Source organism: Heterocephalus glaber, unplaced genomic scaffold, assembly GCF_053883595.1.
Source record: "Heterocephalus glaber isolate CG9 unplaced genomic scaffold, H.glaber_assembly_v1.0 deba00001472, whole genome shotgun sequence".
Lineage (NCBI taxonomy): Eukaryota > Metazoa > Chordata > Mammalia > Rodentia > Bathyergidae > Heterocephalus > Heterocephalus glaber.
In genome coordinates, this window is record NW_028258315.1 from 7,450,823 (window position 1) to 7,474,305 (window position 23,483).

Here is a 23,483-nt window from a genome sequence, read left to right on the forward strand (position 1 = left end):
GGCCAAAGAGAAGACAGGTTACAGCCAAGTTCCTTCAAATGAACTTGAAGGTGGGTTTTCAGGAAAGTGATTTTCAAAACCAGGTCCGAGGTGGGGTTACCTCCATAGGATTCTTGAATTTACTGACAGCGCTTTGGCTCTTGGAATCTCCATTTTCAGTTGTGTTTTGGTTTGTTTCTGCGGTGGCAGGGCTCTACCACCAGGCTCTAACCCCAGGTGTGTTTTAAAACTTTGTTTAAAGTTCCCAGGTGTGTTAACCTGGAGTAGAAACCACTGCTCCAGAAAGGAAAGGATGAGACTCCAGCGGCTGTGGGAAGAGAGTAGATGCCGGGTTTCCTGCTGGGGCTCGGGGCAGACGGCAGCACCAGCCAAGATGCCAAGGGAGCAGAGGATGGGGAGGGAAGACGAAGGAGGGAGCACCTTGGGCATTCCGTGTCCCGGCCGTGACAGGCAGTGTGAGGATTTGAGGGTCACCGCTGGGCACAAAGGAGTAAAGCCAGAAGGGGGGGCCGCCCTGGCGCTGGGACTGGCACTGGGACTGGGACTGGCGGAAGGAAGGACACCCAGCGAGACGGTGGAGGTAGAAGAGCCGCACCAGGAGAGCTGGGAGAGAGGAAGAACCAGGCGAGGACAGCCTGGGGAGCGGGGTGTGGTCCGACAGCCCCAGGCTGCCCCACAGGCGGCCAACCCTGCACCCCACGTCCTGGGAGCAGGAGCTGCAGCCCCGGAGGGGAAGGGGCGGAGGGCACGACTGTGTCGCCCTCAATTATTTTTGATCTCCTTGCAGATCTCTTCAGTGGCCCAGCAGCATTTTCTCCCAGAGACAATAGCGAGAGGGTGCTGGGGCTGGGTGTGGCTGGCAGGAGTAATTGCTGAGTGCGAAGCTTTGGTGTCCCAGGGACCCGGACGAGCCAGGCAGCCTCTCGATCAGGCGCCTCGCCCTCCAGGTGCAGCCCGGCTCAGCTCTGCCTTACCTATCTATTTCTTCTGATTTTTCTCCTGATTTTTGTGGCACACGCCCAATGCTCATGGATCATTTTAAATCCTGCAAAAACATGTAGATGTTTAAAGAGGAAAATAAGCGTTCTGCTTTCATTCTATGTGCTCTGCTGTTTGTATTTTGAGTTTAAGGGAAGCCCCGTGCTTATATGAAAGGTTCCTGGAGGCCCCCATGGCCAGGTGAAATGTATTCCGTGAGCTCCCCGCCCTGGCCAGCCTGCTCGATCCCGTGTTTCTCAGTGGAAGAGCTCGGGACTCCTCGTAGACCACTGGCTTCATCTACCCAGCGCTCCTGGGAGTGGGACTCATTTCCCCTGGGCTGTGGGCCTGTATTTGGCCAGATGACGAGGTGCTCCGAGCGCATTCATTCCCTTATTCACTCAGCAGATATTTTTATGGACGGCCACTCTGTACAAAGCAGTACCTGCAAAACTGTGCCCTGCCCACGGGACGGGGCCCAGCCGGGAGCAGGACGGAACATGCAAGCTTCGGAGACTCAGCAAACAGACTGAGCCAGTCAGCGGGTCTCCTGCCAGTGAAATGTGCATCAGGAAGGCTTGGTCTGGGCGTGGCCGCCTGCCGCTGGCTGACCCACGACTCTGAGGAGGCTGCTGGACCGGCCGGGGCCCCTGCTCGCTCTCCTTCTCACTCTTGCTGGCTAACAGCTGTTAGTTAGGAGGCGCGCTGCAGGTGCAGGTGTGGCTGGCCTTAGTTTTCCCTGCGTGCCCCCAACACCGGTTTGTTGTCCCTGGCCCATACCCGCGGGACCACTGGGTGAGCACTGCCTGACCCCGGGTCTGCCGCCTTCGCCAGCTGTGTCACAGCGACGGTCTCTGTTGAATGAGGACAGAGCTTTCTAGACAGAGCGCCGGGAGCCTGGGGTGTGCAGGGACAGCCGGTCGCCTTGCCAGGTTAGAGCCAGGTGTGGCAGACAGAACATGGGAAGCCCCACGTGGCAGGTCCGCCAGACCATGAACCCGGCTGCGGGCCGGGCTTCATCCTGCCAGGTCCAGGGAGACACGAAGGGTGAAGGGGACTCGGGCAGTGTGGGAGGACACTCAAGCTCTATCCTGTGGAGGATGCATGGCCGAACAGGACCAGGGCAAGGAGGCAGTGCAGTAGCTCAGGGCTGAGCCGACACTGCTGTCCCCAGCTGGGGACATCAAGGAAAAGATAAAAAAAGGGTTTGTGAATCTGTCCCGGTAGAGAGCATTGTGGAGAGTGAAAGCAATGCTGTGTATGAGTTAAAATTCAGACAAGTGCATTCAGGCTATAGCAGAATAGCACTGGCTTCTGGTCAAAACTGGTGGGCAGCTTTACCCTTGGCGCCTCAGGAAGCCACTGTGGTAAAGGAGACTCGGTGGGTGGGATTCTGGGTTCTTACCGGACTCCCTGCACGCAGACATCTTGGAGGGCATTGTATGTGTGTGTCCAGGTGCGTGCACCTGTTGGTGGGGTCCTGGGGTGCTGTGGGGTAATTCTAGAGATTCCTTCCAGGTTCTTGTCCTGAACAAAGAATTGGTTCAAGGGCCAGGGATTTAGCTCAGTGGTTCCGCCACTGCCTGCCTCCCAAGAAAAAGGTCCGGAGTTCCATCCCTGGTACCAAAAAAAAAAAAAAAGAATTGGTTCAAAAAGGTGGCAGGGTTTCATACTTATTAAAGGTAGGAAAAGAAATATGCTCTGGAGCGGGAGAACAGACCACTGTGAAAGGGAGAGACAGCGCCCAGGAAGTTGATGGCAGCTGTCTTTTGTGCTCCCCATCCTGACCTCAGACCTAAGTTGTCTTCTCAAAAAGCTGGTTGATTTTGTGCCAGGAGAATTGAAGATAGCACTTTCTGATTGGTCCCAGGGGCAGGGCTTGGCAACTGTTTTCTGTGCATGCATTGTGGGACTCTGTGATTGACAGCTCCTTCCCACTTGCCTAGCCAGCTAGCCACACCCTAATCTCCTGCCTCATTTGTGCACAGTGCCAGTGGATTCTCCAGACCTCTCTGCTTGTCCAGATCATGTCTGGACCTAAACATTTTCCAGTTGCTGCCAAGCCTAATCTGTTTAAAACAACCCCTTCTGAACCTGGACTGGAAAATACCTCAGCTTCATATTTGCCCATGATGGGGGTTAGGGCCAGTTGCAACAAACCCCTTGTCTTGCAGGCAAAGAGCTAATGGCAAAAAAGACTATTCAAGTAGAGCTTGGGTGTGCCTGCTTTTTAATTTTTTCCAGGTGCGTTAATTTGGCAGTGATGAATATGCATCTTGGGAAATGAGGGACTGAAAATATGCAACGTAAAGGAAGAACAGAAGACATCACGGTGGACGTAGAAGAGAGAAGGCCTGGAATGTGGAGGTGAGAAATGGTGTCTGGGGGTAGTGGCTGATGAAAGGGAAAAGTCTGGGGTGTAGCATGTGCCTAGCATTCCCCAGCCCTGGGTTCAATCCCCAGCACCACCATAAACAGATAAATAATACATAAAAAGAAGAAAGGAAAAGATAGGCAATCATCAAAGGGGATGGGTAAAGAGTACGTGCAACAGGAAAGTTCAATTTTTTTTTTCTAGAGATAATGTCTCATTAGGCCCAGGCTGGCCTTGAACTCACAGTGATGCTCCCGCCTCAGCCTCAGGTGGGCTGGGATTCCAGGTGTGAGCCACCAGGCCTGGCCAGAAAAGATTGGATTTAAACAAGGTTTTGACTCTTTTCCTAGTTGGACCAGACTGTTTGAAATGTGTTTAAATGTATACAGGTGCTCATCCTGGCAGGGGAGGCTATCAGTTCTTCCTTTGTGTATTAGGATATCCTGGAATTGGTGTGGATCAAAATTGTGCGTTTATGAAGCGTTATTCCCGGTAGTGAAAAAGTAGAACTGAAATGTCCATCAACTGATGGGTGGATAAGAAAAATGTGATCTAGCCACATGAGAGTGCCACCAGCCTTAGCAATGGGGGTTCTTTTGCAACATACAATAAACAGATGGATATTGAGGGCATTGTGCTAAGGGAAAGGAGTCACCACCAAACACCACAAATGGCCCCAGAGCTTTTACGAAATGTCCAGAATGGGGAAATCCCCAGGTCCGGGAAACAGTTTGGCAGTCACCAGGGAATGGAGGGAAAGGGAATGGGGCTCAACTGTTAATGTTGCAGCAGCTTGGTTTGGTGAGTACAGTGATGCTCACGTCGTGACAGCATCGCATAGCAATGCATCTTTCAGAATACACGTCGTCAGTAAGCAACCCATGGCTATGTTCGTTAAAATAGTCCCTATGTCAGTGCACACAAATTAAATTCTTAGAAACAGGGTTATATCAGTTTGGGGAGATATTTTCCAGTGTTCAGGGTCCCTTCTCCATATGGGTGTGGGTTCTCCCTTCCATCAGCGATGTGTGAGTGTGCACCCCCATTTGTCAACACACTGCAAATGTTCTGATTAAACCAAATGGTGAATAAAGGTTTCACAGTGCGGGTTCCACTTGTTTTTTTTATTATTAGGGATGTTGACAGATTTTCTAATATGAAGGGTCCTGCCTATGAACCATCTTTGTCCTTCTTTAATTGAGTTTTTTCTATTTCAACACTTATCTATTTTTCTATTTCAGCACTTATTAACATCTTTGCTAGATGAATTGCACATATTTTCCTGAGTTTGTACTTTATACTTTAATATTTTAAATGTACTTCAATTTGGGGCTGGGGATTTAGCTCAGTGGTTCCAGTGCCTGCCTTGCAAGCGCGAGGTCCTGAGTTTGATCCCCAGTACCAAAAAAACAACAAAAAAATGTACTTCAACTTAAAATTTATTTTATTAATTTATTAATTTATTAATTCATTTGCAGTGGACCCTTGAGTTATGACCTCCTGACATATGAACAACTTGGGTTACGACTGAAATTTTAGTTTTAACTTATGAACAAAGTCTTGAGTTATGACCCACATGTCAGCCACTTGTGCTTCCAGATGGTCTCAGATACAGATTTAACCCTTAAAGGGTTCTGGAAGGAGCATGACAGCATCCTTTCCTGTGTGGGGTTAATGAGAAATCCTGGGCCAGTGTCTCTCTAAGGACACTGAGATCTGCCTGTACACAGGAGAGAGACTTTGAAGGCTGTGTAGAGGAGCCTGAGCCTTCAGTTGACCAACTTGAGTTACAACCAGCCCTTGGGAATGAATTGAGTTTGTAAGTCAAGGGTCCACTGTATAATAATTCTTTGATAATTATTAACAAATATTACATTTGAATAAGTTTATTAAAACTTAAATGTGTAGCTCAGTGGTGCCGTGCCTGCCTCAAAAGCACAAGGTCCTGAGTTCGATCTCCAGTACCAACCCCCCCCAAACAAAACAAAACAAAAAAACCTTAAATGTAGTTATAATTTCTATAATTTCTTCACTATAGGTTTTCTCACAAGGGTTTTTCTTTTTAATGAGGTTGAATTGATTGATCTTTTCTTCTATGATTTCTTTTTTTTTTTTCCTGGTACTGGAGGTTGAACCCAGGGCCTTCACTTTGACTGGAGATTTTTTTTTTTTTTTTTGGTACCAGAGATCAAACTCAGGTCCTTGTGGTAGCAAGGCAGGCGCCGGAGTCATTGAGCTAAATCCCCGGCCCAGGGCCTTCACTTTGAGCTACATCCTCAGCCCTTTATGTAATTTAATTTACTTTTTTATTTTGAGATTTTTATTTTCAGTACCGGAAATGGCCATATCTGTGTCATTTACAGACTGAGAAATCTTAGCAGGAGGAAGTTCTGCTAATGATTTTCAGAGCTGAGGTTCAAACCCAGGTGTGTCTTGTTTTAGAGTTTGCTTGTCCTTTCCCTACCAACGCTGGTCCAAGTGATCTCAGACTTACAGACATTTGCAGGACTAAGGCTGCACAGGTGACTTCTGGGGACTGAACAGGTAGGTTTCTGGTCACTTTTCTCTCTGCCTCCTGCCTTCCCAGCAGCTTCGTAGCCTCATGGGGGTCATGGGGAGCTTGTTGGCAATACAGAACTTTGTCCACACCCACACCTACACAATCCCAACCTGCCTTTTAGCATTACCCGGAGGAGACAGGCGTTTATATCGGGGTTTAAGAAGAGCTAATCTGGTCACACCTCCACTTCTCCTATCCAGGAACTCCCAGCTCATTTCCTACAAGTACAGTTTCTGCAGTATTAGCGTTGGTTGTCATTGTTCTCAATCTTGGTGAGTATGAGCACAATTTCTAGGGGGTTAGGTTTTAGTAGAGTGGGGTGGAGTGGGGATTTGTGAAGTTCAGTGATCCTCCTGCTTCAGCCTCCCAAGTGCCGGGATTACAGGCGTGTGCTGCCATGCCAGCAGTCTGAGCATTTCTTCAGACTGCTGGCTTTCGAAGATCCCCATGTCTGTGTAAAATTAATAAAACTGCTGTGCTCTCTCATTAATCAGCTCTTGTATTAGCTGGGTTCCTGGATCCAGCCAGAGAGCCACAGGAGGCCTGGAGAGGTCGGGGGACTCTCTCCTGCCAAGCGGGACCAGCCAGCGACAGGCCTGATTTGGGCAGCATTGGTGGTGAGCCTTGGCTGAGAGCCAGCAGTTCAGCCTTGTGACTGGGGCCGTGGGAGCCATGAACCAGGCAGACAGCACAGCAAACGCGGTCCATTGCGGAAAGAATGTTTCACAGGACCCCAAAACATCGACCCTAAAGGAAAGCGTGAAAAAAGTGAATGTGTTGAAATTTTTAAAAACATGTTTTTCTGCCAAAAGACAGCATTAACTAAAGTGGGGTTCACACAGACACTGGGACGTCATGTTCAGAGCAGTCGTTATGCAATAGCCCAAGGGGGTGGACCCCGTGTGTACGGGAGGGTGGATGGATAAACAAGCGAGCTGCGAACACAAAGTGCATCGACAACTCAGCCTTCGAGGATGGAGCTGGGTGCGGAGTGACAATGGGAGGCTCTTGCTCAACAGAAACAGTTGAGAGTTCTGTGGATGGGTCGTGGTAAAGCCACAGGACATGAATGTACCTGTGTCACTGAACTGGACACTTAAAAATGGGTCAAATGGCAAATTTCGTTGTATTTTAGCATAATATTTAGAAAAGGAAGGAGATTCTGACATTGCTACAACATAGGGGAAACATAGGGACATTATGCCGAGTGAAAAATGCCAGTCGTAAAGGGTCAAGTCTCCTCACACCAGGTGTCCAGAGTCAGTGACGCCGTAGGGACAGGAGGCAGAGCACACTGCCAGGGCTGTGGGGACAGAGACAGGGAGCTATGCCGTGAGCCAGCGTCTCAGCTCTGCAAGATGAGCAAGTTCTAGAGATGGATCGCAGTGATGGTCGGAACTGTATTTAATGCCACTGAATTATGCACAAAAGTGGCCAAAATGGTACATTTCAGGTATGTATTTTATACTATAATAAAGAGCATAAACTACAGACTAGAAGAAGATACATGTTAAGTTTTATATCTGTATTAGTTTATTCTTCCTGCCTGGAAACACCAGGGTTATGGGTCAGGGGACAGACTGACTCTTCGCTCACATAGCAGCAGTCTGACCACGAATTCTCTGTGCCTCAGTTTCCCAAGGACAGCACGAGGAGACCAGGGGCATCCTACAGGGACATCCTGTCACCACACAGGCCGATGCTGGGGCGCCTCTGCCTCCTTCCCACTCTGGAGGCGGAATGAGAGCCTTTGTCCTCTAAAGTAAACACAAGCCCACTCAGGAAGGGAGAGGAAGTCCCTGGCTTTTATAATCCTCTGGAATGCAGGCAAATGGCTCTTGATTTATCACCCTGAGAAATGAGGAGGGCGTGGGACCAGTGAGAGAAAGGGGTTCTTCCCATCTATGTGCCAGGTCAATATCTGCTGATTAGAAAGGTCCAGGAGAAACACAAGCAAAGCAAACACCAAGCAGGTCCAGAGGATGGTCTTCCTATCAGTCTGCAAACAAATATAATAAAAAAAGGATTATGTATGATTACTTACCGGATTCCTATGATCAAGGAGAAGATAAGGGGTTCTATCCAAAACTGGAAGAGGGAATGTAAACTGGCAATTGATAGAAGAGGAATTCCACATGGCAAATAGACATTTGAAAACATTGCCAGATTTCCTGGTAATTACGGAAATGCAAATTGAAATGGGTGCCAACCACATATTGAAATATTTCCCAACATTAATGAAAAAAACTAATGAAGCGTCACATTATCAGGCTGTAGGAATGGGTGAGGAGACTGGAAAAAGAATCCGCTTGTCTGAAATGTGGAGAATAGAGTTACAAAGACAGGAAGTAAATCAGTCTTTTCTAAGGCTGGAGAGGTTGTGGTGTCCAGAAAATCAAAAGCCTGACTATTGTAAGTCTCAAGGAGACCTCTCCTCATAGCTGGGCAGCATCCAGTAGAGTTAAGATGTGGCTGTTCTGCGTCCCAACATTTCCACTGTAGGTAAAAACATCTTTGGGACATGTGCACAAAAATACATTGGCAACTATGTTCACAGAAACCTAATCTGTAAGAGTAAAAATTGTAAGTGTCTTAAATGCCCAAGAACAGGAGCCTGGATAAGTAAACTATTTTTATTCATACCACACAATAAAACAAATGAACGAGAGTCATATCCAACAGGGCTACATCTCCCAAACATAAGGTTGAGCAACAAAATCAAGTTTGCAAGGGGAAGTATACAGCCAGACACCCTTTATATAAAGACATGTGAAACAATGACACACGTATCATCCCATAACACATGAAGCGTGTAACACAATGACCAATAGCAGCCAAAGTAGGAGTAACTCTACAGGGAAGAGGACGGGAGGGGAAGCCCGGAATATTGACTCTACTGCCCGTTCAGATTTGTTTCTTTCATGCAAAACTAACGTTGGTGTTTGATAAAGCATAGCTGCTGTACTAGCTATTCTTTTCAGTAAATTGAAATATTGCCTGGTACCAAAAGAGAAACAGAAACGCCATCTCCTGTGGTCGGGCTGCAGGGTGGCCTGGAAGTGCTTCCAGGTGCCTGTGCACTTTGTCCCCATCCCAGAGATGCACAGTTGAAGTCTGGCCAGAGGAGCGCACACAAAGCTCCTCCCTCTTGGACCAGCCTTGGGCTGAGTTCTGCAGCCTGAGAAGGACCCAGAGGCTGCGATGCACCTTAGTGTACAGAAACTGTGTCCCTGAGACTCACCACCTCTTAGTCTATAAGTCTGACAGGCTGGGAGATGAAAATGACTCTGGCATTCTGGAGAGGAGACCTGGGGCTGGTTATCAGCGTCGCCATGACAACCACCGGGCATAAGCAAAACAAGGCAAAGTTGAAAGGTTAGGTCAGACACTGATCACTACACACTTTTACTTCTTAGGTGCCTAGACAATGTACTTGATACACTTTAGATGATTGGTGTGAAAGCTACTTTTTTCACCCTCAAATACCTCCTATTATTTTTATTCTTTTTTCAGCCAATTGCATTGGAATGTTGCTTAGCAAACAATTATGCCCGGCACAGCCCTTCAAAGGAGCACATCTATTAACTATGTCAGGTAGAATCAGAGTTGATATCAGCTCCCTGGCTCACACAGGCTTTTACCCAACCATGACTGCTCACTCCCTACAGCACTGTGGTTTGCTAACGTTAGCGTGGTTTGCAAATTAGACTCCAGAGTCAGAATAATTAAACTCAGAATAATTACAAGCTGGAATAATTAAGCTCCCAGAAAGCTGGAGGGGAGGGGAGGCATGGATGGGCTCCAGCTGTCATTTTTCAAGAGGGGCGTTGGCTGCAGGTGGCTTGCTCAGAATAGCTCCTCGATATTCAGATGCGGTCCAGGACCAGCAGCCTGAGAGCTCATTAGAAATCCAGACTCTGAGGCCGCCCTCAGGTGTACGGGATCAGATTCTGCAGCTTAATGAGATCCCAGGCGGTTTTCATGTCTTTTTAAGTTTGAGAAGCATTGCCTGTTAGGGTCTGAGGCAGTCCATTCCTTCCCAAAAGCTTAAAGAAAGATCAAACGCTCCTGGCAGAGCTTCTAAAAGTCCTGCAAGTGTAGAGTCTTTGGACTGCTGCTTGTGGGTTATATTTTGGACGCAATTGCTTTTCTTTCCCACTCACGGAAAATGGGAGCTGGATTCCGGAAAAGAGCAGGAGGAAGGATGGGAATGGCATGATTGAAAAGTAACATAGCAAGTTGGGGGTGTCGTTCAGTGGTAGAGTGGGTGCACAGTGCAGGCAGGCAAGGCCCTGGGTTCAATCCCCAGCACCAAAACAAAATGAAAACACAAACATATCCAACCACACACACGAAGAAAATGCCCCCAAAATGGAAGTCCTGAACTCTCATGGGACCATGCGCTTGTGAGATGGTAGGCATAACTGTGGGCAATGGTTTCAGGAGCGCAGGAGGGCTCCTAAATCAAGCCCCAGAGAGGGCCCCGGGATCCTGAGAAGGAAATTGTGGCCCAGCTCTGGGGCTGCGCTGTGAGGCCCGAGCAGGTTCCTGATTCCCCGCCTCCTTGTATGTGGGGGCCAGGGAGCCCTCTCTCCCAGGTCCTGGCTTCCAAGGGAGAAAGGAGGGGCAGGCGGGAGGGCCAGGAGAGGAGCCGCAGCAGCCTCCGGCCGGCCAAGCCATGGGAAGACTCGCGGGCGGCTAGAGGAGCCGTTGCTCACCGCGGTGGAGCCTTCACCCATGAGAAGAGCTGTTTTCCCTCCTGCTGCAGCGGTGGGCAGGCGGGCGCCAAATCCAAGCCCCCAGCCCCTTCGAGAGGGGCGACTGCAGATGGCATCATGAAGCGGCAGCCGGAAGCTGGAGCGTGAGACCCGGCTGGGACCCGAAAAGCGATCTTTAGACCCAAGCATGAAATCAGGGGACACTGACAAGCTCCAGGAGGACTTGATCACAAAGGGCCGAAGCACGAGGTGGGAACTGCCACAGGTGGCCTGGCTGAGGGAAACAGTCCACACACACACCCCGGAACTCACACACACCGGAACTCACACACACGCACCAGAACTCACACCCCAGAACTCAACAGACACACCGGAACTCACGCACACCCTGGAACTCACAGACACACTGGAACTCACACACACACACCAGAACTCACAGACACACCGGAACTCACGCACACCCTGGAACTCACAGACACACTGGAACTCACACACACACACCAGAACTCACAGACACACCGGAACTCACACACACCCTGGAACTCACAGACACACCGGAACTCACACACACACACAGACCCCGGAACTCACAGACACACCAGAACTCACACTCACACACACACCCCAGAACTCACACCCCAGAACTCACAGACACATCGGAACTCACACACACACACACCAGAACTCACAGACACACCGGAACTCACACACAGGAACTCACACACAGACACACACACACCGGAACTCACACAGGTTCATTGGGAGAGGAGCTGGACTCTTCACATTGCATAAGATGGGTTGGCTTTACAGAGGGAACCACTTCTGGGTACTTTTTGTTTTTTCAGTTGTGGATTATACTCATAAAAAAAAATTTACCATCTTCATTTCTTTCTCTTTTTGAGACAGAGTCTCGCTACATAGCTCAGGCTGGCTTTGAACTCACTATGCAGCCCAGGTTGGCCTCCAACTTACAGTGGTCCTCCTGCCTCAGCCTCCCCAGTACTAGGATCACAGGTGTGCACCCCCACACTTGGTGAGGTAGGTACCTTTCTACAGCTCCCATTCCTCCACGTGGCCTTTCACCAGCCTTCCATCCCAGCGCTCCTCACCCTGGAGGCTCTGTGGTGGACTCCAACAGTCCCCTAGCCTAGCACAAGGGGCTGAAGGAGAAGTCCCAGGTGACAGTGAGGTCCCGGACACACAGCTGTCTTCTGAGTGTCCTGAGGATAGCTGATGACAATCCTGTGTTGGTATCTCAGCTGTAACCAACATGTGATGTGACCTTAAGTGTTGAGGACTGGCGTCAGGTGGGGGAGGAAAGCAACAGGAAGGGACAGGACCCAAAGAGGGTGACCAGCTTCACTCTACACTTAGCCTCACTGTTTAAAGAACACCTAGTGGGGCCGGGGATTTAGCTCAGTGGTTCCGCCACCTGCCTCACAAGCAGAAGGACCCGAGTTTGATCCCCAGTACCAAAAAAATAAAAAAAATAATAAAAAAAGAAAGAACAGCTAGGAAGTTATACAGATCTGACTGGATTATTTATTTATATCAGTTGGCTAAAATTGGGGTCTAGATAGTTTTTGGTTTTTTTTGTTTTGGTACCGGGGATCGAGCTCAGGACTTTGCACCTGCCAGGCAGGTGTGGTGCCACAGAGCTACATCCCTAGCCCTGGAATCGCGTTTTTAAATATTGTTATTTTATTTATTTATTTTTATTTTTAAATTGTTTTTGGTACTGGGGATCGAACTCGGGTCCTCGTGATTGCACAGCAGGTATCGAAACCACTGAGCTAAATCCCCGGCCTGAATATTGTTATTTTAAAGAACTCTTATATCTTGTACCCATCATGATGGCTAGTAGAAGAAACAAAAGAAAGAAAAAAATGCCATAAAATAACAAAGGTCGGCCAGGCGTGGTGGTGCACACCTGTACTCCCAGCACTTGGGAGACTGAGGCAGGAGGATTGCCACGAGTTCAAGGCCAGCCTGGTCTACATAGTGAGTTCAGGGCCAGCCTGAACTACAAAGGGAGACCCTGTCTCAAAAAGAAAAAAGTCACCAGAACAGTAAAAAAGTAAAAAACAGGGTAACTATATGATCCCCCGAAATTCCACTTCTGGGTGTGTGTCCAAAAGAGTTGAAAGTGAGGACTTGAACAGTTATCTGTCCATGCATTTTGACAAAGCGTCATTCGCAGGAGCCAAGAGTGGCAACAGCTCACATGTCCACCAGCAGATGAGTGGATAAAAGGTGGGCACCCCAAGTCTGCATAACGGGGTTCAGTGTGATTTGGCCTTGCCCCAGAAGGAGATTCTGACATGTGTTACAACATGTGAAGTAAGCCACTTAGAAAAGGGGCAATCTGTTGGTTAGTGAGTACTGAGGTTCAGGGAGACAGCAGCAAGGAGTTCTGGTGTGCTACCACACAGCACCATGACTATGGACAACAAGGGTGCATTTTACACTTCCAAAAGCTTAAAGTATTTTTGTTGGTTTTGCAGTGCTGGTGGCTAAACCCAAGGCCCCCAGCATATCAGGCAATCCTGCCAGTCAGCAGCATCCCCAGCCCTTTTATTTTATTTTGAGACAGTGCCTTGCTAAATTGCCCAGACTAGCCTTGAACTTGCTATCCTCCTGCCTCAGCCTCCTGAATAACTGAGATTACAGGTGTGCACCGCCTCATCTGGCTAAGATTTTGAAAGTTTCTCTCATAAAGAAATGATAAATATTTGAGGAGATAGCCAGGTTCAATCTGATTTAATGTTATATAATGTATACATGTTTTAAAATATCACATCACCTCATTAATATGCAGTTTTTAGATTTTATATATCAGTTAAAATTAATTTAAATAAAATTGTACACACTAAAATTGATGCATGGTTCAACATTCTCTACAGAATGGTGTGCCAATTTTCACCTAATCTTTAGTGAGTAAAACTCTGTGTCCCACACTTGACAAGAAACAATTTGATTTTGGTTAACTGAAACATATTTTGTCACTGATAAAGTTAAGCATACTTTGGTGGTCCAAAGAAAAAGGACAAATACTCTGATTTTACTGACACAAGGTCATACTCAGGCAGAGGGCCAAGGGCCGGGAGTTGGACTTTAATGGGTGAAGAGTTTCAGCTTGGGTAATGGGAACTCTGTAGATGCTGTCCTCAGTGCCAAGGGGGGGACTGTGTCCTTACAAATAGTGAAGATGAGCCAGGTGTGGTGACACACATGTGTGATCCCAGCATTCACGCCCAGGTGGCTGAGGCAGGAGGGTCAGGAGTCCAAGCTCAGCCTAGAGGACTTTGTGATTTAGTGAGACCTTGTCTCGAAATAAAACAAGGGCGCAGCCTGGGTTCTATCCTCTCACTGCGGGGTGCGGGGGGACATAGGAGTGGGCAAGGTGAGACAAGTGAACATGTTGTCCACTTTGTGTTGCTAAAACAGAACAGCTGAAACTGTGGGGGGGGTTGTTCGTTTTTTTAAAAAGAGGCTTACTCTGGCTCGAAGTTCTGGAGGCTGTCAGGTGACTGCACTGTCACATGGAGAGGCTGTGTGAGAAGGCTGTTCAGAGGGGCACATGGGAAACAGAGGAAGCGAGCGACGGGGAGGGGCCACCCTTGCTGCTCTGAGTCTGCTCTGGAGGGAACTGACCCACCCTTCGAGGTGAGCGTTAATCCCTTCTGAGGATGGAGCCTGGGACCTAAGATCGCCCTCACAGCCCCAGCACCTCAATACTGTTGCTCGGAGCACCCTGCTCTGGGGTGGCTGCAGTCACGCTGTACCCCGCTGCAGGAGGGCGCTGCAGGGTGAGCAGCGAGGGACCCACAAATCGAGGGCAAAGAAACTTCTGGCAGTAGCACAAGGCTGGAGCTCAGTGAGGGGCTAGGGGAGGGAAGGAAAGCGAGACGCATCTGTGGGCTACAGTGAAGTCAGGAGCCCAGGTGAGTGACAGAGACCAGCGTGGGATTCCTGGCTTCCCTCCGTCCACGCACAGCAAGGCCTTCACCCCACCCACCGACACCAGTGCCCCGGCTTCCTCTGGTTTTGTAAAAACTGAGCAAGACTCTGCTGATGGAAACGCAAAAGCTTAGTTACTTGTTTGAGTATCACCTGAAGCCAACTGACAAGAGAGCCAGCTGTGGTACAGCCATGAAAGGAATTCCCTCTGTGCCTTGCTCAGCACCTTTCCGCCTCCTGTCTGCTTCTACCTGGCAGCACCCCGCAGACAAACTCCCTGCCTCCAGTACACAGTGTATAGGGTGTCTCTATGGTGTCGCCACCCACGTGTCTCATCTGTCAAGTCCAGAATGTCCAGATCACCCCGACAGCAGTTCCAGATTTCCATTCATATTATAATAGGTGACATCAAAGTCTGATGCTTTACAACTATGAAAACAACTCTCATCATCAAAAATAGCAAAAGACAGGAAACTGAGCTCACCGATATTTTTATAAATCTGATTCCAAGTCAAGCTATCATTGCCAGCTATCTCATTCACCTCAACTTCTGCATCGTGAATAAGTTTTACAAATGAAAACTGGCATTGGGGAAGGGAGCCTCGATGCGACAAACCATATTGTGACCACGGCAGTGAGTTTTTTGTACCGGGGATCGAACTCGGGTCCTTGCGCTTGTGCAGCAGGTGGCGAAACCACTGAGCTAAATCTCCGGCTCCATGGCAGTGAGTTTTAAGGTGAGACGAGAGCTAAAGATGAAAGCTGAGGGTTTCAACATTGAACGTCCATGCAGAGGGGAACAGGGGGTTTAGGGGTCAAGGAGCAGTGGTTCTGGTTGACAACAGATGCCGGGCCCCGAGTACATTCATCACTGCTGTTTTTACTGATTTTGAACTTTGATGTGTTATTTAAGCATTCAGTGACTATCAGATATTGAGCACTTACTATGGGCCCCCTGCTGGAGTTACAAATATTATAGGCACTTTTTCTTAACCATCGTATGTCTTTTGAAATACCTGCATTCTCAAAAGGCAAAGTAAAAAAAACAAAACAAAAAACCCCCAAAACTTTGGGCTGCGGATTTAGCTCAGTGGTTCCGCCGCCTCCTTTGCAAGCATGAGGTCCCAAGTTCGATCCCCAGTACCAAAAAAGAAAAAAAAAAAGCAACAAAAAAAAGGCAAAGTAAACCCTAGCTTAATATAGAAAGCTTCAAAAACAATAAAGAATCTAGATTTTGATAAAGTCTTACTTGTGTTGGGTGTCATGAAAAACTGGCTACATGAAGTTTGCCAAAGTGTTTGTCTTGGTCCTTTTTTCAGCTGCTATCTGCCATGCTACATATAACAGAATACCATAGACTGCTAAGACAGAGAGAACAGAAATGCATTTAGCTCATGTTTCAGGAAGCTGTGAGGTCCAAGAGGGAAAGGCTGTATCTGGTGAGGGGCCTTGATCTCTATAACATGGTGGAAGGTATCACAGAGCAAGACCATGGGGGGGGGTGAGTTTGAGAGCCAGAGAGAGAAACTTATGCCCAGTATCCTTTGTATCAGGAACCTACTTCCACGATAATGGTGGTGATCACCTCTTCCATGTATTACCTGTTGACGCTGCTACAATGGCAGCTAGAGTTCAGCAGGAGTTTTGGAGATGACATTCACACCTGGGAGAGACAAACAAGCGAAGGCAAATAGTCAAAACTCAAATCTAGAGCTCTGTGTGATTGGCATTTGGGGTCAAGTTTGCGGGGAAGCAGACCACAAGATGGATCTGAAGACCAGGGCTGGCAGGGCTGTTGGGATGAGCTCAAGACCAAGCTTCATTGGCCTTATTCCAAATTCATATGGATTAGCTGGGAAATTGCAGGGCTGGGATGTAAGTCAGTGGTAGAGAGCATGCTTAGCATACATGAGATCCTCAGTTCAATCTCTAGCACCAAAGCCGACCAAACAGAATGGGAACCTGCTTTTGATTTATTGGCTTTCTCTAGCTTTGGAGCAAAAAGATGCAACTATACATAAAAAGACTAAAGGGAAGTAGACCACAAAGGTCAACAGAGATTACCTCTTGCTGGGGGGATTAGAGGTATTTGATTTTTTTCTTATAACTTTTCATGTTTTAAATATTTTTAATGAGTAATATTAATTTTACAAGAAGATGCTATTTTATTTATTTATATATTTTTATTTGTTTATAGTTTTTGGTACCGGGGATCGAACTCGGGACCTTGCGCTTGTGATGCAGGCAGCAGAACAACTGAGCTAAATCCCCGGCCCAAGAAGATGCTATTTTAAAAACACAGAAAATATCAAAAAGGGGTGAATTGATATAACATTTCTCTGTTAAAAAAAGTTATAGAGTAGTAGTAGGAGAAATACTCAGAAATAACATTCTAGACCTAGGACTCAGGTTTAAACTTTTCCTCCCCAGGGATAGTGCTGGGCATTTCCTTTAATCTATTTATCATAAAACTGAGGAATAACAGATCAGAGAGAAATGGTTTGGCTGTATACTAACCCCACACATCTTTTCTCTAGAAGACAGAAATAACTTGTAGTTATTGTCTATTTTCCCCCCTGTTGTATAATTGTAATTTTCGTCCTGAAAATCGTGAAATTCTCAGGGAGAGAGTGTGAGAGCAAGTCAATATTGAGTTTTAATTGCTTCATTGTGGCATTTTGTTGTTAGAAAGAATATGATTTGATAAAATCATAAAATGAAAGATCATTACTACCTGAAATAGAGATCTTTATTTAGCAGGAGGGAAATTAATCTTATGAAAGATATGCCTGGCTATTCCTGAAGTCACTTTTAATGAGTATGTGTGGGAAGGGAGATGGATGGAAACCGTCCATGTCTGACTGTATTAAGCATCTTTGTTTAGTCTCCTGAGACAGAGCCAACCTCCTTTAAGCTGAGTCTCCAAGTGTGGGTCCTACAAGTTGCTGCTGGAGCAGGCAGCTGAGCCAGGGGCTGCCCTCGGTGTGGACGGGAAGTGCTGCTGTCCACACCCATTCCTGAATTTCGAGCAAGAAAGCCTACCTCAAAGCTGGAGGGTAGCCAGAAGACATAAGCGAACCCACAGCTTCTCCCTGGAGAGGGAGACTCCCTTCTGAGGTCTGCAGAAGCCCTGGGAAGATTAATTGCAGCCTGGCTTGCCTGGGGCATTCCACACAGGCAGGCTGGGTCCTGACTAGGAGGCTGCAGACTTTGGACCAGACACCTGGCTGGGCACTGGGATCTGTGAGATCCAGGCTGTGATCTGGAGCTTCCTATAGACTCTCAGCTCCTTAGGGCCACAGGGACTCGGCATGAAAAGCCAGGGAAAGTCACATTTTCCTGGTCACGTCTTCAAAATAAATGAGGGTGAACGATCACAGCTGCATTTGCAGAACTTTCGACAGGGCTTCCAATTCAATTCTGTAGGTGGAAAGTGAATTTTTCTTCTATGAAACAAAATCTGAGTTCAGAACTCACCTACAGCAGAGTTCTTCCGTACTCTTTGGGTCGACTTAAAATCCCACTGCCTCTCTTTCTCATACAGATGTCTACAAGGGTCATGGGACAGGGCTTCTTCCAAGGGATTCAGAGCCCAGGAAACCTGGCCACAGAGAGAAAAATACTGGTCAGAAAGCGGGAAATAGCAGACAAGGCAATTTAAGGTGTTTGGACCAAATGGAATCTCAGTCACTTGTCTGAGTGGAATCAAAGCAAAGAACTATTTGGTCAGGATATTATTATTATTATTATTATTATTATTATTATTGTTATATTTCTGACCTTCATGTAGATACATTTTTGTGTACAGAGTGAGGTAAGGCCTATACTTTTTTCCCCCTTGGCAAATGTATTAATTGATCATAAATGTAAGGGTTTGTTTCTGGGTGTTTCAGACTGAAACTGACCCAGCTCTGTGCTTGTATCAATAGAGATCATCTTGGTCATTGCAGCTTCAGAGTAAGTTTTAAAAGAAGGTGATATAAGTTGTACCACTTTGTTCTTTTTCAGAATTGTCTGACTCTGCTGTTTTTGCATTTCCATATAACTTCTAGGCTCAGCTTGTCAAATTCTACAAGAGTCTGCTAGTGTTTTGCTAGGAATTGTGTGGAATCTGTAGATTAATTTAGAAAGGTCTGAACTCTTAATTAAGGCCTTTTTTTTAGCGCTGGGGACTGAAGCTGGGTCTCACCCACGAATGCTAAGCATACAGTTTACCACTGAGCTACACCCCCAGTCCTAATTTCAGTTTGGGATTGTTCATTGTTAGTCTATTGAAACACAATTAATTTTTATATATTGGTCTTGTGTCCTGCTACTTTGCTGATCAGGCTTATTAGTTCTAGTAATGCGCTACCTACTTCCGATTGTCCTTGTTTTGTTCCCACTTGTTTGTGATAAACTGAGGATGGAACACAGGTGGCAAAGGTGCCTCTCTTTTCCCACTACTGGTTTTCTGGAGAGTAGAGTCAAGCTTCAAGATTCTTGGTTCACGGGCTCCTAGGACTGCTTGTTCTACCTCAACCTGATTTTACAGTCCAATGGCCCAGGTGAGGTTGTGTGTTTTAAAGTGAAGACAAGTGAACTGCGTGGTGTCTTCCTTTGTTACTTAGTGAAGAAGATAACATACAGAAACCCCAGGACTTGCTGTCTGTAGGTCCCACATTCCCAGTCTCATTTCCCACTAACTTGTCCCTCACAGCAATGTAGATCTAGAGGGCGTCACCCCAAATTCCCCATCTTCCTTAGGCCTCTGCACACCTGGGGAATGTTCCCTAACTTTTGTATACCTTGAAAACTATTCGTTAGTCAATAATCACCTTTACTTCCTCTCATGAAGTCCTTCATCCCCAACCCCTATTCACTCATTTTTGTGCAATTATCAGACTGAATTTACATTCTTTACTTACTTGGCAATCTCTCTTGCTATACTGTGAGTTCCTTGAATACAAAATCTTTATGTTATTTAGATTTTTTTTTTCTGGTGCCAGGGATTGAACTCAGGACCTTGTGCTTGCCAGGCAGGCACAGTGCCACTGAGCTAAATCCCTGGCCCCTACATTTGTATTTTCAACACAGTGACTATGCCTTGTACCTGTGGGCATAATGAACATTCTGCAATTTTACACTAAAAGGAAAAATAAAAACTCATGAAAATTTCTGAACTTATTTTACTCCAAAAAATTAGCAATCTACTTGTGGGATTTTCCCCATCTTAGTTATTGGTTAGGATGAAAATTATGCTCCCAGAAAAATGGGACACTCCCATTTTGGGGGACACTCCCAGGAAAGCTCGTAAATTTTCTCAAAGTCTTTGTTTATCTATAAGATGGCATGATGCCATAAAATAAATAATTATACATATGAAATATATAATTTGCTGTGTAATTAAAGATGGGGCACTAATTGAATCTGTTTGCCCATGGGAGCTGTCTGTTAGCAATCAGTATCTGGGGCCAGCTGTGTGGTGCACAATTGAAATGGAACAAAGCAATCAAAATAAAATTAAACTAAGCAAACTCGTCATGCTATCAAGTTCAGCCAAATGTCACTGATACAGAAGCACACATTTACTTTAGAGCTTTCTCTTAACTTTTCACCAAATGATGTGTTAGTCATATATGTGCCTTCTGAGTGGCCTGTTTCATTTAGGAGATTTAAATATTTGGGGACACGTTCAATTTGTGGGTAGCTCACTCATCAGTTTAATAGTGGCCATCCCTGAAAATCAGTTCCTGATCCAATTGTAGGTTTAAAATCATCCACATGAACTTACAAAGATCTTTGTTTTTTGTTTGTTTGTTTGTTTGTTTTGGTATCGGGGATCAAACTTGGGACCTTGTGCTTTCGAGGCAGGCGCCAGAACCACTGAGCTAAATCCCCGGCCCTTACAGAGGTCTTTGTAGAGACTTACAATGAATAAAAATCATATGTTCTAAAAATTGATTTTTCTTTGTGCTGAGGATCAAACCCAGTGCTTCATGCTATTCCAAAATTTCATGAAGCAAATCTTTCTTGCTTATGGTTTTTATGTATTTAGACATATTTTGGTGTCCAGCACAAAACCTCTTTCTAATAAAAGGCTAGTTATCCCCACCTGCCCTCCTGAGGAGAATTCCATTCCAGACAGGACCTATCTGTGTTGATCCTGTAATCATCTCTCCTCACGTCTAGCAACCCTTCCTTTGCTTTACTTTTTGGAAATTTTGTTGTGGTAAGATACAGATAAAATTACCATCTTAACTATTTTTCAATGTACAAGTAAATGGCATTAATTAGATTCACAATGTACAGATGTCACCACTATCTTGTTTTTTTAACCACTATCTGTTTCCAAACTTTTTTTTCTTACCACCCCCTAATAAAAACTTTATAAATATATATATTTTTTCCGGTACTGGGGATTGAACTTGGGTCCTTGCGCTTGCGCAGCAGGCGGCGAAACCACTGAGCTAAATCCCCAGCCCCTTAAGACTTTATAAATATTAAGCAGAGGGCCAGGGATTTACCTCAGTGGTTCCGCCACCTGCCTTGAAAGTGCAAGGTCCCAAGATTGACTCCCGGTACCAAAAAAACAATTAACCAGTAACTTTCAATTCTGCCCTTCCCTATCCCCTGGTAACCCTTGTGACACTTTCTGTATATATGAATTTTTCTATTCTAGATATTTCATATAAATGGAATGAACTCCATGTTTGTCATTTTTAATCTGGCTTGATTCCCTTGGTATAAACTTTTCAAGGTTCATCCACACGTATCACAACTTCATTCCTTGCTATGGCAGAGTAATATTCCACTGTATACTTCACACTTGTCTATCCATCCACCTGCTGATAGACACCTGGCTTGTTGCCTTCTTTGGTTATTGTGAATAATGCTGCAATGAATACTGGCATACAGTATCTTTTTAGGACCTTGTTTTTAATTCTTTAGAGGTAAAATTGCAGAATCATATGGTCAATTCTATGTCATCTTTTTTGAGAAAATACCAAATTATTTTTCACAATGGGTGCAGTATTTCCCGTTGCCCCCAGAATGTACCAAGGTTTCAATTTCTACATGATGTTACCAATATTTATTTATTTTTAAAATTTATAATAGCCATCCTAATGAGAATGAAGTGGTATATCATTCTGGTTTTGACATACACTTGCCTAATGACTGATGGTGTTGAGTACTTTTTATGTGTTCTGTGCCATTTGTCTATCTTTAGAGAAAGGTCTATTCAAATCCTTTGCCCATTTCTTAAATTGGATTGTTTAACCTCTTGTTATTGAGTGTCTGATGTTCTTTATATATTCTGGATATTAAACCTTTGTCAGATACAAAGTGTGCAAATATTTTCCCCATCCTATAATTTGCCTTTCACTTCTTTTTTTGAGACAGGGCCTTTCTCTCTTGCTCAGGCTGGCCTTGAACTTGCAATTTTCCTGTCTCAGCCTCCCAAGTAGTTGGGATTACAAGTGTATATACCAACACAATCAGCTCCACTCTCTTGATAATGTCTTTTGGTGCACAAAAGTTTTAAATTTTGAGATCAAATTCAGTTTTTTCTTTATTGTATATGCTTTGGTATTTATGAATCCATTGCCAAATCCAAGGACATGGTTTATCCTTGTATTTTCTTCTGTGCGTTTTAGGATTTTGGCTCTTATATGTAGGTCTTTGATCCATTTGAATTAATTGTGTATGTTATAAGTTAGGGACCCAATTTTTGCACATGGAAATCGTTTTTCCAGCACCCTGTATTGAGAAGATTATTTTTCCCCGCTGAATGGACTTGGCATCCTTGTTGGAAGCCATTTGACCAGAGACATGTATTTATTTCTAGACTCAATTCTAGTCCATTGGTCCATATGTCTGTCCTCATGCCAGTGCCATGCTGTTTTGATTAGTAAGCTTTATGTTGTAGGATGGAGATTGGGATGTGTGACTCCTTCCACTTTGTTCTTTCTGAAGATTCTGATGGCTCTTTAGAGGCCTTTGCAATTCCCTATGAACTTGAGGATAGCCTTACAAATACTATGGCTGCCTTCTTCCCCACAGGCTGTCCTGGTACCAGCTCCCCTTGGGCCTCCTGCATGGCTCATGTCACTGGTGTTGGCCCCATCAGCTTCAAGGACTTGTTAATCCACCTCCTTGGATGAGGACTGCCTGGCCCTCTTAACCCTTTTATCAACATTGTAGAGATGGGGGTACATCAACCATGAAGCACCTTTTGGAGGCCTAACAACCCATTTCACGTGGGGCTCCTGTTTTTCCGAGCTGTGTTAGGAGAGCAAGGGGAGAGCTAGGGAGATTGGGACTCAAGGATTATTTCTATGCATTGGAAGGTACATGCTTTGTATTCTCTCTGCCCTTTCTACAAAATGACTCCATCTCCTGGGCTCAGGGAACAATCCTGCATGGATGTTTGGGGTGTTGCTATTTTCTCAGCATGAATGGTTGGGCACCTAAAGTGTCTTGGGTTGGGCGTTGTTAGAAATGCACAAGAAGTCCTAAATTCATAACCTCAAGAAGGTTAGAATTTTATGGGGGGGGTGTTACATGGCAGAATAAAGTTCCAGATGTCAGATGCATGGACATGATGCATTATTTAATATCATGCTGCGTGTTGTGGTATAGAGAATATGTGTTTGGGGTTCAGAGGAGGGGCAGTACCATGTGAAGGCTGCATGGAGAGGCAGTATATAAACCCAGGTAATTTCCAGAGGTTGGGAAGAGAAGAGAGGATGTTCTGGTAGGTGGCAATGGTGTGGTGAAGGGAGATGACAACAAAATCCAAGACTGGATGGGAGTAAGCTTGATGCTTCTGTGAACCAATCATGGGTTTTACTGTAACCCATGCACACTGGAGAAGAGAGAAGAAGGACCCAGCTGTGGAGCCAGGGTGGAG

The 23,483-nt window shown here is 45.9% G+C and overlaps 1 long non-coding RNA gene across 4 annotated transcripts; it reads left to right on the forward strand.

The window, feature by feature from the left end:
• The first annotated feature begins 922 nt into the window (after positions 1-922).
• LOC110349780 (uncharacterized) lies at positions 923-9,460 on the forward strand. 4 transcript variants are annotated; one of them, XR_002396025.2, is made up of 4 exons: positions 923-1,910; positions 3,223-3,345; positions 5,795-6,184; positions 6,407-9,460. It is a non-coding gene; the product is annotated as an uncharacterized LOC110349780 (long non-coding RNA). The 4 variants fall into 4 exon arrangements; XR_015439089.1 differs by lacking the exon at positions 923-1,910 and having other exon boundaries at positions 1,921-3,345; positions 5,795-5,896; positions 6,034-6,184; XR_015439090.1 differs by lacking the exon at positions 923-1,910 and having other exon boundaries at positions 2,585-3,345; positions 5,795-5,896; positions 6,113-6,184.
• The last annotated feature ends 14,023 nt before the right edge of the window (positions 9,461-23,483 follow it).